The following is a 15,886-nucleotide window of genomic DNA, read 5'->3' as shown; positions in this document are numbered from 1 at the left end:
AGTTTACCCGCGGGGTCAGAACCCTGCTTTTAGAGGGAAGGGGCCCCCCTCTCTCCGCCTTCACTCGTGCAGACCCTACATTGGTTCTCAGTTGGGATCAGAGGGCTGGCCCCCAGGGGCCACCACTAATCTCATTTTCTCTTCAATACCACTGCCCCCCGCCACCACCCCACCACGCCTCGGAGACCTCCGCGCCTCAGTCTCCAGCCCTAGACAGCAGGGGGTAGGGGCAGGGAGCAAACAGCCCCAGCCCGGCACCTTCGCAGCTCAGAGCGGAAGTGGCCTCTTTAAGAAAACAACCTTCACTAGTACCCCCTGCCTCATCCTCGATGTAATCAAAACCGAAGCAAACAGGTGTGAGCGTCACTTTTTATTTTCTTTTTAAAATCGTAGTTATTTGGAAATTATTTGTTTATGCGCTATTTGAGATCCTGCAAGCACCACGCTGGTCCCTTGTACAGTTTTTCATTTGTGCTCTTTTAAGGCCCGAGGCCATCTGGTCAGGTAACATTTCACAGTTTAACTCTGTGAGCATCTCCAGGGCCTCCTGGAGCTGACAGAGACCCAGTCCAAGGGGTGGAAGCCTTGGGTAGCCCCTGCCCGGAGCTGTCTTTCAGGCAAAGGAGGGTGCCTCCCCTAACCTTGACCCCACAGAGGACTCACCAGGCCCCACTGCAGAGCATAGGTGCACACGGGTGGAAGCCAGGAGAGCACAGGTGTCCCTACAGAAATGGGGTGTGATGCTCCCCTACGGGAGGGACCCGTGTGAGTATAGGCTTCAAGGCAGGGACGTGGTGAATGTTAGGTGAAGTTTCTTCTCAGCAGAAAAGTCCTTGTCATTGCCCAGGCTAGTTCCTTCCTCTAGAAAACCTTTCTGTCCCCTCCTGCCCAACCACCCTGTCCCTTGGAGTTAAAGGTCAGGTTCAATGTCACACCTTCCTCTGTGAATCCTTCCCTGTCACCGAGGAAGCAGAAGGTTTCTGAGTGGGCTCTCAGAATTAGATTTCCTGGGTTTGAAATCTGCCTCCACGTGGCCTCCCTGTGCTTCAGTTTCCTCATCTGTAAAATGGGTTTAATAAATAACGCCTCCCGCAAAAAGTCATTGTATTAAATAAGAATGTTAATAAGGACTTGACGAATGATGGAAAACTACTCAGATTGGCTTGGTGTAAGCAAATAGGACAAGCAGACGCTCATGTAAGAGAAGACGCCAACAGTCTGCCTGATCCGGGTTCCAAGAGGCTTTAAAAATATCATCGAGGCTCAGTCTTCCCCACCTCGTCTCTCTTCTCTGCTCCTTGCTGTGGCAAGATGGCTGCCAGCAGCTCCAAGTTCCACCCTCACGGCTCAAGTCCTCATTTCTTTCAGCTGTCCCAGCAAAAAGCCAAGGCTACACCAAGTTGGCTCTGCCTGGGTCACAAATCATTGTTTGGGCCTGAATCACATGCCCAGCCCTGGAGTTGGTCCATTCCAAACCACAGGGATGCAGAGTGAGGAAGGGTGATGTCAGGGCACTGTTTACAATTAGAAGGTGAATGGGCCCAGAGCTGTGTGCCAAACACACAGGGAGTTCACACACACACAAAAATTAAATAAAAAATACATATATATTTGGCCCTATTGACAGCCTTCATCATATTTCAGGGGTGCTCAGTACCCTTTGAACGTCCTTCTGTGTTTGGGGAACTTTCCATGTCACGAATCCTATACCCCCTCCCCCACAGCCAGACATGCTCCTTCCCAGCCCCCTCTGCAGGGGGGCTGCTAGCTTTGCCCACACGCACCACGGAAGATTGTTCTGTGGAAGTGAGCAACGTGAGGAAACAGGCAGCACCCAGAGTCCGTTGGGGAGGATGGTAGCAAGGATGGCTCTGGAGGCATCTCGCTGTGGGGACAACTATGGCAGAGGTGCTAGAAGACTTGCCAGAGTTCTTTTCAGTCGCCTGTTGCTGCATAAGAAACACCCTCACAATAACAAACCACCCTCGTAACCCAGTGGCTTAAAACAACAAGTTCTTATTTCTCAACTCTTGGGGTTCACTGGGCTCAGCTAGACCGTTCTTCCGCTGCATGTGCTGTTGATTAGGGACATCGGCTGGAAGCTTGACTGGGTCTGGAACAATCCAAATGGTTTCTCTCTCCACGGGACATCTCGTGCAGCATGGCCTGGACTTCCTTACAACATGGCAGCCTGGCTTCTCTCTGGGGTGAAATGGAAGCAGCCAGGCCTCTGAAGACCTAGGCCCAGGAGGGCCATTTCACGATTTCTACCTCATTCTGTTGGCTAAAGAAAGTCACAAAGCCAGCCCAGATTCAAGGGGAGGATAAATGGACTCTACCTCTTGATAGGAAGAGTGAAGTGTTGTATGAGTTTGTTAGGACTGCTGCAACAAGGTCCCACAATGTAGATGGCTTAATCAACAGAAATTCATTGTCTCACAGTTCTGGAGCCTGGAAGTTCAAGATCAAGGTGTCAGCAGGGTTGGTTCCTTCAACCAGGAGAATCTGTTCTATTGCTGTCTCCAGGTTTCTGGTGTTTGGCTGGCAATCTTTGGTGGTCATTGGCTTCTAGATTCATCACCCCAATCTCTGTCCTCATCCCTTCATCTTCACACAAGTTCCCCTTTGTGTCTGTCCCTATTCTGTATACAAATTTCCCCTCCTTACAAGGACACCAGTGAATTAGGACCCACCTTAATAGCTTCATTTTTATTTGATTACCTCTGTAAAGACACCATCTCCAAATAAGGTCATGTTCTGAGGTACTGGGGATTAGAACTCCAACATACCCCATATATCTATGGGGGAGACATAATTCAACGTGTAGCAAATGAGCAGACAGGAATGGAAGGAGTCCTTGGTAGCCATCTTACAGATAATCTATCCCACAGCAGAAGCCCCAAGGAATACCTCTCTCTTACCTTCAAGAATGGATTTCTGGGGTACACGGTTTCAATTAGGGTCTGGAATTGTAAATGCTCCTTACAAATCATACCACCACCAGCAGCCTTGGGTACAACCTGTTTTTCTATCCTCCCCACCCAGGGGGTCTTTGGAGCCTGATTTGGGCAAAGTGGATTAGAGCTAAGAAGTCTCCTCATCGTTTCCAGAACAACGAGGGGAAGGAGGTCAGGTGCTGTGAAGCCTTGAGCAAGTTTGGCAAACTCCCGTTTGTCATCCTTAAAATGGGGGTCATGTTAGGAGCCTGTCACTCAGGGTTGTGGTGAGGATTAAAAAGAACCAAGGATGTAAATCGATGTCCAAGCCGCCAGACCCCCTCCAGATGTCAGCAGTTACTAGCATCAGCCTCTGCCACATCCATACAGCTGACTGAGACTCTGCTTCGTGTTGGAACGTTAGTCAAGCATTGATCACGGTCAGACTTCACACCGTGGAGCACTTTATAGTTTACAAAGCACTTCCACACCCACCACCACAGGGAGAGGCCAGAGTGACAAAGAAGGGCTTTAGGAAGTGTATTAGGGATAGGGAATGCTGGCTTCTATAAAGAAGAGACCCAAGAATATAGTGGTTCAAATATAATAGAAATCCATATCTTACCTACACAATAAAGAGGTATTCCCATTTCATAATGGCTTTCCTCCACATGGTGATCCAGGGATCTAGGCTCATTCCAACGTGTGCCTCCAGGAACCATCAGGGTCTTGAAGTCATCTGCACAAAGCCAGCAGCAAAAGAAAGGCTCAGCTTGAAAACTGACATGACTTCTATTCACATACCATTGGCCAAAACCAGTCTTGTGGTCACACCTAACTACAAGGGAGGCTGGGAATTACGCTCTAGTTGGGAATCCAGGAAGGGTAGGAAAGGGATTTTTGGTGAATAGCCAGCAGTCTCTGTTATGAGGGAGCTTTTTAAAGTTCTAGAAGGGATGGGTCGTGTATCCCCAAGGAAGCATCATTCCAGGTTGGAGGATATAGTGAGTTGACTTACTGGCCACAATTCTTCACCTCCCCGTGTAGTATTTTGCATCCATATTCTTGCCACAACTCAGGTGGAGTGTATTTTCCCACCCACGGATGTCAGGCTTGAGTGAAATAGACTAGAAGTGGTCGTGTGTCTGTTTGGAGCCTCAGCTCCAAGAGTTCCTGCACGTTTCCACTTCCTTTGAGTGCTTTCTCCACCTCCATTGGAAACGTTCCCCTGGATGGCTACTGCCCTTCAGCCTGGGACTGCAGAACGAGCAGGCAACCAGCAGACTGGCGCTCAACCCAGAGCCAAGAGCCAAAGTCACCTGGACCGTAATCTTGAAGCACCTATCTGATCCAAGCCTAGATCAGCGAACGCCCAGCCAACGTGCAAATGCATGAGCTCAGCAGTCATCCCAGGCAACACACGCATACACATGAGAAATGAATACTAATTGTTGTATGCCACTGAGGTCTCGTGGCTCTTAGGCAGCACTGTTGCGACAATAGCCAACTGGTAGAGAAAGACAAAGAGCAGCCTCGCCTACCCAGGCTTTTCGTAAGTTACATCAACTCCATCTGACCAAAGAAAGAATGAGAAAACAAGAGACTACAGGCTCCAAACAAGACCCGCATAGCCATACAGTAAGTAAATACTTGCGTCCGAAGTTAAGGCCACACTGTATACTTCAGCCTGTCCTCCCCACAGATCCTGACTGGTATCCTTAGGTTTCTCTGCCAGAACAGGAGTCCCTGCTCTTCAGCCAACATCGTTGACTACTGTGTGGTTGTCCCGATGGAACAAGGATGTATCAATGAAAAGACACTAACAGACCCAGGCACAGAATACAAGTTCCATCACTGTGGGTAAGCCTACAACTCTACACCCAGGAGTGGGAGACAGTGCGGCGGGCTCTGATGGACAGACTAGCGCCTGTGGCCCTCAGGTCCCCACTGAAGGAAGCCAGCTGCCGCTGCCACCACCCCCATCAAGATGAGGTTCCCCACAGGTCTGTGAAAGCAGGTCTTCTCAGACTGCATGCCAAGCACCTGGAGACCTCGTGAAAATGGAGGCTCTGATCCAGCAGGTCTGGGGTGGGGCCTGAGATTCAGCTGAGACGGATGCCCCTGGTCCTCAGGCCCAACTTTGAGTAGCAAAGCTCCAAAGCAATGGCTGCACACTGGAATAACCTGGGACGCTTTTGAAAGCACTGATGCCTGGGTCTCCCCTTGAAAGGCTCTGAAGTAGGGGGCGTAGGGAGCACCTGGGCACCCTGGCCATCCCAGCATGGAGCCACTGTTCCAAAAGCACCCTTCACTGTTTTCAGGGGACGTGTACTGTCTTGCCTCCCTTCCACTTTTCTGGAAGCTCTGGCTCTCTGCTTGCCCACCCTTTATCCTGCCGGGTGAAGGAATCAAATGTTTGTAACTAAAGTGATCCCCATGTTGTGAAAGACATCTCAAAAAGGCAAAATAGGAAGGCAAAAATGGAGTCCTTTAAATTGAACAACGTGACATTTGAACATCTCACTCTCCTGCCCTTCTTTTTCTCATTCACTGTTGCCCAGGGCAGACACCCCCCGGTGCTCCTTCCATCCACGGGAAAGCCTGCGGACAGGATGAGCTGGGCCCTAACTAATCCACAACGCAGTGTGAGTACATGGGAAATGTTTGCATTTTAACTAGGCTAACATAATAGCTGTTTTATAGCAAAACAAGGGTAGAAACTTGGAGGTGGGCTTAAACTTTACGTGAATTTTTGAGGTGAAATCTCAGACTTCAAAATAATGTAGCATTTGCGACTGACAGCCTCTAGATGGGGGTTGAGGGTGGGGGACCAACTTTTGGAGGGTTTAGAAGGGTTGCCAGATTTAGCAAATAAAAATACAGGGCACTCAGTTCAATCTGAACCTCAGACAAACAATGAATCATTTGTTCACAGAAGCGTGGGCCCCAGTCACACGCAGAGAGAGTGAGTGGCACAGATGAGACCCCCTCAAGCCCAGGTCTGTCTGGTTCTTCACCGTGACAGTAGGTGTTCAGTCAGGCCATGAGGCAGACCCTGGTGAGCTCCAGATGACCTCAGGAATTCCGAGAATCCTCTGGAAGCATCAAAGGGCATCCGTCTAGACTCGGCTTATGTGGATTTTGTTTGTTCCTTGGTTTTTTGTTTGACAGTCTTTGTGTGCTTGGGCCCTGTGCTCAGAGCTTAGAAGTGAGGTCCTGGGCAAGCACCCTGAAAACCAAGAGCAGCATCTTCTTGGCCTTAGGTCCTCCCTACCTCGATTTAAATGCTCGTCACCACCACCCCCTGCCTCCCCACAGGTCTGGCCTGACTCCTGCCCCTGTCCCCACTCATACCACCAACCCCAGGAAACCTCATCCATCTCCACCAACACTGACCAGTGCCACTGCACAGGATTTGGGGAAACCATGAAAAAACCAACCAAAGTATTGTCTCAAGTCACATGAATTAGGAGGGAAAGGTCCAATCTGGAGAGGGGAGCAGAAGAGATGTAGTAAATGGTGACCCAATCCACAAATCCTTTGCCTTCTCTGCTCTTAACTCCCTCGTGGAGAAATGGGCGCGCTGAGCAAGCTGCCTTCTGACATTATTCCTCTGGGCACTGCCCTTCTCGCTTCTGAGGACCCCCCCCCGTCAACCCCTGAGGAACAGTGCACTGGGCACTCAGCTTCAGTCAGAAGATCTTTCCTGAGCCCCGAGTTTGTGCCAAGCATGCTGGGCCATGGACCTCAGCAGCCGTGGAGGTGACCCTGGCCCAGCTGACTGCCCCACAGCATCCCAGACATCAGAGCAGAACAGCCCAGGACCTCCTGGCACTGGTGAGGCAGACTGACCTGGTCATGGCTGAGTGTGTGTGCCTGTGTGTGTCAGCATCCTGGTCCCCACCCCACCCTGGGGGGCTGTGGACAGCCTCCCTGACCACAACGCACTGTGTCAGCGACAAGTAAACAGGATGGATGGATTGCTGACTCCATAAACAGATAGATGCCAGTCACCATCTAAACAGGAAAGAAAACAGAACCCGTGGGGAGAGGAGCCTTCACTGTTCTCTGTGATGTAGGACAGAAGGGGGAGGAGACAGAGAGAGAGAAACCGAGGGACACAGGAGTGAAGGAGAAAAGTCACAGACCTGGCAACACGGGCAGCACCAAATCCACGGTTTGGGGGCTGCTATGTTTCTTTCTACCAGCTGCTCTGTGCCTCCGCCCCAAGGTGCCCCTACGTGCCAAGCTCCCCTGCCTCGCNACGCTTTTGAAAGCACTGATGCCTGGGTCTCCCCTTGAAAGGCTCTGAAGTAGGGGGCGTAGGGAGCACCTGGGCACCCTGGCCATCCCAGCATGGAGCCACTGTTCCAAAAGCACCCTTCACTGTTTTCAGGGGACGTGTACTGTCTTGCCTCCCTTCCACTTTTCTGGAAGCTCTGGCTCTCTGCTTGCCCACCCTTTATCCTGCCGGGTGAAGGAATCAAATGTTTGTAACTAAAGTGATCCCCATGTTGTGAAAGACATCTCAAAAAGGCAAAATAGGAAGGCAAAAATGGAGTCCTTTAAATTGAACAACGTGACATTTGAACATCTCACTCTCCTGCCCTTCTTTTTCTCATTCACTGTTGCCCAGGGCAGACACCCCCCGGTGCTCCTTCCATCCACGGGAAAGCCTGCGGACAGGATGAGCTGGGCCCTAACTAATCCACAACGCAGTGTGAGTACATGGGAAATGTTTGCATTTTAACTAGGCTAACATAATAGCTGTTTTATAGCAAAACAAGGGTAGAAACTTGGAGGTGGGCTTAAACTTTACGTGAATTTTTGAGGTGAAATCTCAGACTTCAAAATAATGTAGCATTTGCGACTGACAGCCTCTAGATGGGGGTTGAGGGTGGGGGACCAACTTTTGGAGGGTTTAGAAGGGTTGCCAGATTTAGCAAATAAAAATACAGGGCACTCAGTTCAATCTGAACCTCAGACAAACAATGAATCATTTGTTCACAGAAGCGTGGGCCCCAGTCACACGCAGAGAGAGTGAGTGGCACAGATGAGACCCCCTCAAGCCCAGGTCTGTCTGGTTCTTCACCGTGACAGTAGGTGTTCAGTCAGGCCATGAGGCAGACCCTGGTGAGCTCCAGATGACCTCAGGAATTCCGAGAATCCTCTGGAAGCATCAAAGGGCATCCGTCTAGACTCGGCTTATGTGGATTTTGTTTGTTCCTTGGTTTTTTGTTTGACAGTCTTTGTGTGCTTGGGCCCTGTGCTCAGAGCTTAGAAGTGAGGTCCTGGGCAAGCACCCTGAAAACCAAGAGCAGCATCTTCTTGGCCTTAGGTCCTCCCTACCTCGATTTAAATGCTCGTCACCACCACCCCCTGCCTCCCCACAGGTCTGGCCTGACTTCTGCCCCTGTCCCCACTCATACCGCCAACCCCAGGAAACCTCATCCATCTCCAGTCCAACACTGACCAGTGCCACTGCACAGGATTTGGGGAAACCATGAAAAAACCAACCAAAGTATTGTCTCAAGTCACATGAATTAGGAGGGAAAGGTCCAATCTGGAGAGGGGAGCAGAAGAGATGTAGTAAATGGTGACCCAATCCACAAATCCTTTGCCTTCTCTGCTCTTAACTCCCTCGTGGAGAAATGGGCGCGCTGAGCAAGCTGCCTTCTGACATTATTCCTCTGGGCACTGCCCTTCTCGCTTCTGAGGACCCCCCCCCGTCAACCCCTGAGGAACAGTGCACTGGGCACTCAGCTTCAGTCAGAAGATCTTTCCTGAGCCCCGAGTTTGTGCCAAGCATGCTGGGCCATGGACCTCAGCAGCCGTGGAGGTGACCCTGGCCCAGCTGACTGCCCCACAGCATCCCAGACATCAGAGCAGAACAGCCCAGGACCTCCTGGCACTGGTGAGGCAGACTGACCTGGTCATGGCTGAGTGTGTGTGCCTGTGTGTGTCAGCATCCTGGTCCCCACCCCACCCTGGGGGGCTGTGGACAGCCTCCCTGACCACAACGCACTGTGTCAGCGACAAGTAAACAGGATGGATGGATTGCTGACTCCATAAACAGATAGATGCCAGTCACCATCTAAACAGGAAAGAAAACAGAACCCGTGGGGAGAGGAGCCTTCACTGTTCTCTGTGATGTAGGACAGAAGGGGGAGGAGACAGAGAGAGAGAAACCGAGGGACACAGGAGTGAAGGAGAAAAGTCACAGACCTGGCAACACGGGCAGCACCAAATCCACGGTTTGGGGGCTGCTATGTTTCTTTCTACCAGCTGCTCTGTGCCTCCGCCCCAAGGTGCCCCTACGTGCCAAGCTCCCCTGCCTCGGATCAGTCTCCCCACATCTGACCTCCCGCCCTTCTCCCATGGAGGCCTCCCCACCCTCCTGCAGGCCCTGCTTAGACTACTACTTGCCCTCGAAATCCTCAAGGATAAACCACCCCCAGGGCTCCCTCTCTTTTGCACAGAAAAGTTCCAACGTGTGTCTCCAGCCAGAAATATTCCAAGAGGCTCATCTCTCCTTTTGGACCACTACTGAGTCTCATATGGTAGGATGTACGATTTTTCCCATTTTCAAATAGAAACACTGAGCCCTTTGTGGGTCCATCCAAGGTCACCCCCAAATGAGGAACAAATTTAGCCTCCTGCATCTTAGCCTTTCAGCTCCCATCCTCTTTCCTGGTCCACTTACTGCTGACCTTTCTTGGCCTGCCCCATCCCCCATCGAGTCTTGTTAGCAATGTGTCTTGATGGAGGCACTGGGTGGAGGGGGAGGGACTGAGGTAGGGGGTGGCTAGGGCTGCCAGCTTCCTGGGAGGGGCACTTACTTACCCATGAAACAGACCATCCTCTGAGTCACTGGGACGACTGGGAGATCCTGGAGGTTGGGAGAGGCTGACTCATTCTTGTCTCTATTTCGTCAGGGAAGGAAAAGGCCTCACACATAGGGGAATGGCGGTTCATCGTTGTTTCCCCCACAGAATTGCTGCAATGCAGCCGTGCAGAAAGATGGAGCAGACCTAGAAGGTCCTAGAAGACGTGACATGGGGAGAGAAAGGAGTCAGGGGTCCTTTCAAACAACCATGGACAGGAAACTCAATATTCAAATTTAGACTAAAAAAAGGGGCATTTGAAAGATGTTGTTTGTCTTGCGAAATAATCATTCATTAGAAAGCCCAGAATTCCTTTAAAGGGCATTCCATTCCTGGCAGTCTCCAGGGTTTGCTTACAGACAGGTCAGGGAGCTCGCAGCACTAGAAACGTCTGCCCGTCCTCACCTGCAGGTCGCAGATCATCCCCCGGTCCCCTTGGCTCCTTCGCGCCAGTTCAGAGCTTCTGAAACTCTCAGAATCACCTGGAGAGCTTGTGAAAAACACAGGTGGGTGGGCCCCACCCCCGTGTTTCTGATTCAGTAGGGCTGGGGTGGTGCCCGATCATTTGCATTTTAACAGGTTCCCAGGTGATGCCCGGTCTGCTGGTCCGTGAAGCGCACTTGAGAACGGGCAAGAATGAGGCTCACCTGCCCATGCTCCCTGCCAGGGAAAGCCGCGCGACCTCGTGGTCGCGGGTACCGGTTTATGTCAGCGCCACAGGGCTCCTTGGGGCACGCTGCCTTGCCCTGCGGACCCATCGCACTTCCTTTGCCGCCAAACCTCCCAACAGCCCCTCGTGTGCCCAGCTCAGCTCAGGAAGCAGACCCCATTGCCTACCCACCACCCAGCTTCAGCCCCAGCCGCCCACTCTCTCTCCCATGCTCCTCGGAAATGCGGGAGATTCGCACGGCCCGCGTCCCTCCTCCTTCGCTTCTCTCTTCTCTCCTGTGCCTTTCCTCGCCCCCTCTGTTGTGGGAAGAATGGATCATTCCCATAAGCATACAAACATTCTCTGGAACCTCTCAGCTTTTAAAAAAGAGGGTTGAGGGGTGAGGGGCACCTGGATGGCTCAGTAGGTTGAGCGCCGGACGGTTTTGGCTAAGGTCATGATTTCAGTATCATGAGATCCAGCCCCAGGTCAGGCTCCTCCCTCTGCAGAGTTTCCCTGGGATGCTCCCCCTCTCCCTCTGCCTCTCCCCATGATCTCTCTCTCTCTCTCTCTCTAAAATAATTTTTTTTTTAAGAGCAGGTGAGCTACCCTAGACCGCCTCATCTGCCTCTAGCTATCCCCCACCTTCCTCACCTAACATTCCCAGCAAAATTTCTTCAAACTATTGCGGGTAGTTCCCATCACCACTTCCTCCTCCCCAGCCCACCTCAGTCTGCCTCCCTTTCTGCGCACTCCGTTGGAACCCCAACAACTCCCACGTTGCCAGATCCAGGCCTCGCCTCAGTCAGTCTCTCGGACACACCAGAGACCACTGACTGCTGCGTCCTGCTGGAAAGACCTTCTGCTTGTGGCTTCTTTGGCCCCACTTCTCCAAGCGGTGGAAGGCCCCGGTCTTCCAGCTGACTGCCTCTCCCCTTCCCCTCTCTCTGGCTTCATGGCTTCCACGGGGCTTCTGCTAAACCTGCATCACTCCCCTGCCCGTGATCATTCCCGAGCCTGGATTTTATCCAACTGCCTTTGAGCATCTCAAACCCAACATGCCCAAAACAGAGCTCTTGATTTCCCCTGCCCAGTTTGGGGGTGAGGGGGTGTATATAACAGGAAATTTACCATTTTTAAGTGTGCGTTGCAGTGGCTTTAAGTACATTCACCGCGTTGGGCAGCCATCACCACTATTCATTTCCAGAACTTTTCCATCATCCGAAACTGAAACTCTGTACCCATTAAGTAATATTATTTAATATTACTCCCCCACCCCTCAGCCCAGGGTAACCACTATTCTGCTTTCTGTCTCTATGAATTTGATGATGGTAGGTACCTCATATAAGTGGAATATTTATCTTTTTGTGTCTGCCTGCTGACTATTCCTTCCCTCAGTTTCTGCCACCACCCAATTGCCCAAGAAATCTCCCCAACAAATAAATTGGAGGTTGGCCGGCCCTGAGAAGGTTTCTGAGGCATTCTTCGATTTTTTTTTCAGGTATTTGTTTTGCTGTTTAAAATTCTTAAATATGAAAAATAAACTAAAAATCAAAAAAGACCTAACACCGTGCTCCTACTTGTCAGATTTATCTTTCTTGACATTTTATGTCAGTTGCTTTGTCATTTTCAAATACAAGAAATAAAGCATTATAATTGAAATTGTAATCTCACTTAACTCCCACCACCAGAGGCAACAATAGATAAATATACATCATCTAGCTGATTTTTATAGTGCACACTTAATCTGTATCTCGTCTAATCTGAGACATCATTCGTTGTAAGAGGCGCTATTATTTTAAGCCCCACTTAAAAAGAAAAACACTGACAATCAAACTATGACACAATACTTTCTAATATTAGATTTTTATTTTTCCTAATCTATTATTTTTATTATTTTTTTTACTTATTCATCACTTACATATAACACCCAGTGCTCATAACAAGTGCCCTCCTTAATACCCATCACCCATATAACCCATGGNGATTTTTATTTTTCCTAATCTATTATTTTTATTATTTTTTTTACTTATTCATCACTTACATATAACACCCAGGGCTCATAACAAGTGCCCTCCTTAATACCCATCACCCATATAACCCATGGCCCACCCACCTCCCTCAGTCAACCCTCAGTTTGTTCTCTATCCTTAAGAGTCTTTTATGGGGCCACTGGGGTGGTTCAGTCCATTAAGCACCAGACTCTTGATTTCGGCTCAGTTGTGATCTCCGGGTCGTGGGATCCAGCCCCACGCCAGACTCTGAGCCAAGCGTGGAGTCTGCCTAGTAATTCTCTCTCTCCCTCTGTTTCTGCCCCTCCCCACCATTTGCACTCTCATTCACTCTCTCTCAAAAAAAAAAAGTCTCTAATGGCTTGTTTCCCTCTCTCTTTTTTTCCCTTCCTTTAAGTTCATCTGTTTTGTTTCCTAAATTCCATATATGAGTGGAATCATATGGTATGTATCTTTCTCTGACTGGCTTATTTCGCTTAGCATCATATACTCTGGCTTCATCCACATTGTTGTGAATAGCAAGATTTCATTCTTTTGAATGGTTGAGTAATATCCCATTATTTATATATATAATATCATACATATATATCTATCTGTCCATCTTCCTTATCCATTCATAAGTCAACGGACACTTGGGCTCTTTCCATAATTTGGCTACTGTTGATAAATGCTGCTATAAACTTTGGGGTGCACGTACCTCTTCAAATCTGTACTTTTGTATCCTTTGGGTAAATACCTAGTAGTGCAATTGCTAGACTGTAGGGTAGCTCTATTTTTAACTTAACTTTTTGAGGAACCTCCATACTGTTCTCCAGAGTGGCCGCACCAGTTTGCATTCCCACCAACAGTGTGAGAGGGTTCCCCTTTCTCCACATCCTCACCAACATCTGTTGTTTCCTGTGTGAATTTTAGCCATCCGGACAGGTGTGCAGTGGCATCTCGTCATGGTTTTGATTTATATTTCCCTGATGATGAACAATGTTGAGCATTAGATTTTTATTTAAAAATTATTTTTATTTTATTTAGACCTTCTTTAGACCTCTTTAGACATATATTTTATCGTACCATATTTCACTGAATCTAAAATACCATCAATTTTAAGAGGCAACCTTACTCAGAGACTTTTTTTAAACTCTCTTAGGGTCGATGAATTATGGCTTATCACTCTCGTGCATCATTTCAAGGAACATAAAATTGGTTAAGTAGTCCTAAATTTTCACATTTAAAGTTCCAGTCTTCTGTATCACTTTTTAAAAAATTAGTGGACTTTTTAACAGTTTTAGGTTTAAAGGAAAAATTGAGCAAAACATACAGAGGGTTTTCCTATACCCCTTCACCCTCCCTCCCAATTTTCCCTATTTTGAACATCTTGCATTATTGTGGTACATTTGTTTTCATTGATAAGCCAATATTGATGCACTACTATTAGCTAAATCCAGTAGTTTCCATTAAGGTTCCACTCTTGCTGTTGTGCATTTTATGGTTTGACAAATGTATAATGACATTTATCCACCATTATTGTATCATACAGAATAATAGCCTCACTGTCCTAAAAATTTCTTTTTCTCCACCTTCCCCTCTCTCTCCCCACCAAACCCCTGGCCGCCACTGATCTTTTTACTGTCTCTATAGTTTTGCCTTTTCTGGAATGTCATATAGTTGGAATCATCCAATATGTAGCTTTTCAGATTGGCTTCCTTCACTTAACCTAAATGGTTAATCGGCCCTCAAACTGTCTGGAAACATCAAGGGATATCAGTGTCTGGTCATATCACCAAATCACTATACTTTTTGCTGAACTCATTCCAGTTTTTGGCGAGTTTATTCTACTTTTCTTTCTTTCTTTCTTTTCTTCTTTCTTTCTTTCTTTCTTTAATTAGGTAGACTCCATGCCCAACATGGAGCCCAATGCAGGGCCTAAACTCATCACCCTGAGATCAAGACCTGAGTTGAGATCAAGAGTCGAATCCTTAACCAGCTGAGCCACGTAGGTGCCCCTGTACTTTTTAATAACTTGAAAATTATTTTTCCATACTAGAATGCAAATGCCCTGAGGTGTTTAGAGGTTGTTTGTATTCCCATATGAATAAGGAAAGAACATTGGAGGAGGAGGAGAGAAAGGTCAGATGTATTCATCTAACACAGTCCTTCTTGGTAAAGTAGGTGGAAAAGTCATCTGCCAAAAGGAGAGAGAAGCCAGGGAGAAATGGTTCTGGAAATTTAACATGACAACAACCAAAGTTTTTTGTGTGTGTTGGGGGTGAGAGATTGCACACAAATGTGTAATGAACAGCATTTACTTCCATGTCAAAGAAAGTGAGATTGTCAAACACTCTAAGGATGCCTCAGTTTTTTTCTTTTTTTTTTTTTTCAGGTATAAAGTACATCCAGGAATGCTCACTCTTGTTAGTAGACAGTTCTGCAAGTTTTGAGAAACATGTTAAGTTGTGTTATCACCACCACGATTGATGTACAGAAGAGTTCTGTCACCCCAAAATATTCCCTTGATAGTTAATCCTTCCCCCTTCTCCAGGCTCTGGAAACCATTGATCTGTTTTCTGTCCCCACAATTTTGCCTCTTCTGGCATAAGTGGAATCATACCGCATATAGCCTTTTGAGTCTGGCTTCTTTCACTTAGCCTAATGCATTTGAAATTCATCTATGTTGTGTATATTAGTAGTTCATTCCTTTTTATTGTTGAGTAGTATTCCATTATATGGATATACCAGTTTTATTGCTCACTAGCTGAAGGACATAGGGGTTATTTCTTATTGGGAGACTATGAATAAAACTGCTATAAACATTTGCATACAGATTTATGTGTGGACATAAGTTTTTATTTCACTTGAATAAATACTTATAAGTTGGAGGATCACTGGGTCCTGTGATAGGAGTGTCATGACATCTCAATAGTAGTTTTAATCTACTTTTCCACAATAGCTAATGATGTATACCTACTGTATATCTTCTTTTGTGAAGTGTCTGTTCAAATCCTTGCTTGTCTTTTATTGGGTTGTGTGTTTTATCATTGCCTTGAGACTTCTTTTTATACTCCACTTTTCTAACAGGAGAAGAGCCTTGAAATGATCCCATCATGTGTTTCCTTTAAGCCATATTTTTCTCTCTGTGGTTTTCATCACATATTTCAGAATAAAGGTAGTCATAGTCTTTCTAATGGCAGCAAATACTCTGGCCTTGAAATTACTTTTTCTCAACCTCCTAAAGCATTTGGGAGCAGTGCTTTATTTTCCACTCGGAAGCTCCTGAGAATTGGGCAAATGACAGAGCCATGAAAAGGGAATGTGTCTGGTGCTGGGAAGTGAATACGATGGAAAGATTTTTCTCTGTGTCTTTGGTCCTCTGTAGCTGGGTGTAGATTTCTTTCTATGTAAAGCCTAGAATTG

General features: G+C 47.9%; 1 long non-coding RNA gene across 2 annotated transcripts in view; it reads right to left on the bottom strand.

Moving 5' to 3' along the window:
- Window positions 1-423: 423 nt before the first annotated feature.
- Window positions 424-15,886, bottom strand: part of LOC117795688 — a 25,860-nt gene continuing 10,397 nt past the window's right edge. The window contains exons 1-4 of one of the 2 annotated variants that reach the window (XR_004619801.1): window positions 10,226-10,540; window positions 9,780-9,977; window positions 3,562-3,675; window positions 424-2,451 (exon numbers count right to left, since the gene is read on the bottom strand). This is a non-coding gene — a long non-coding RNA (uncharacterized LOC117795688). Of the gene's footprint in view, window positions 2,452-3,561; window positions 3,676-9,779; window positions 9,978-10,225; window positions 10,541-15,886 lie in introns of those variants that run through there. The other variant, XR_004619800.1, reaches the window with a different exon arrangement.

The sequence above is a fragment of the Ailuropoda melanoleuca genome, chromosome 13 (assembly GCF_002007445.2).
Source record: "Ailuropoda melanoleuca isolate Jingjing chromosome 13, ASM200744v2, whole genome shotgun sequence".
NCBI classification, from domain to species: domain Eukaryota; kingdom Metazoa; phylum Chordata; class Mammalia; order Carnivora; family Ursidae; genus Ailuropoda; species Ailuropoda melanoleuca.
This window is presented reverse-complemented; position numbering and strand designations above follow the sequence as displayed.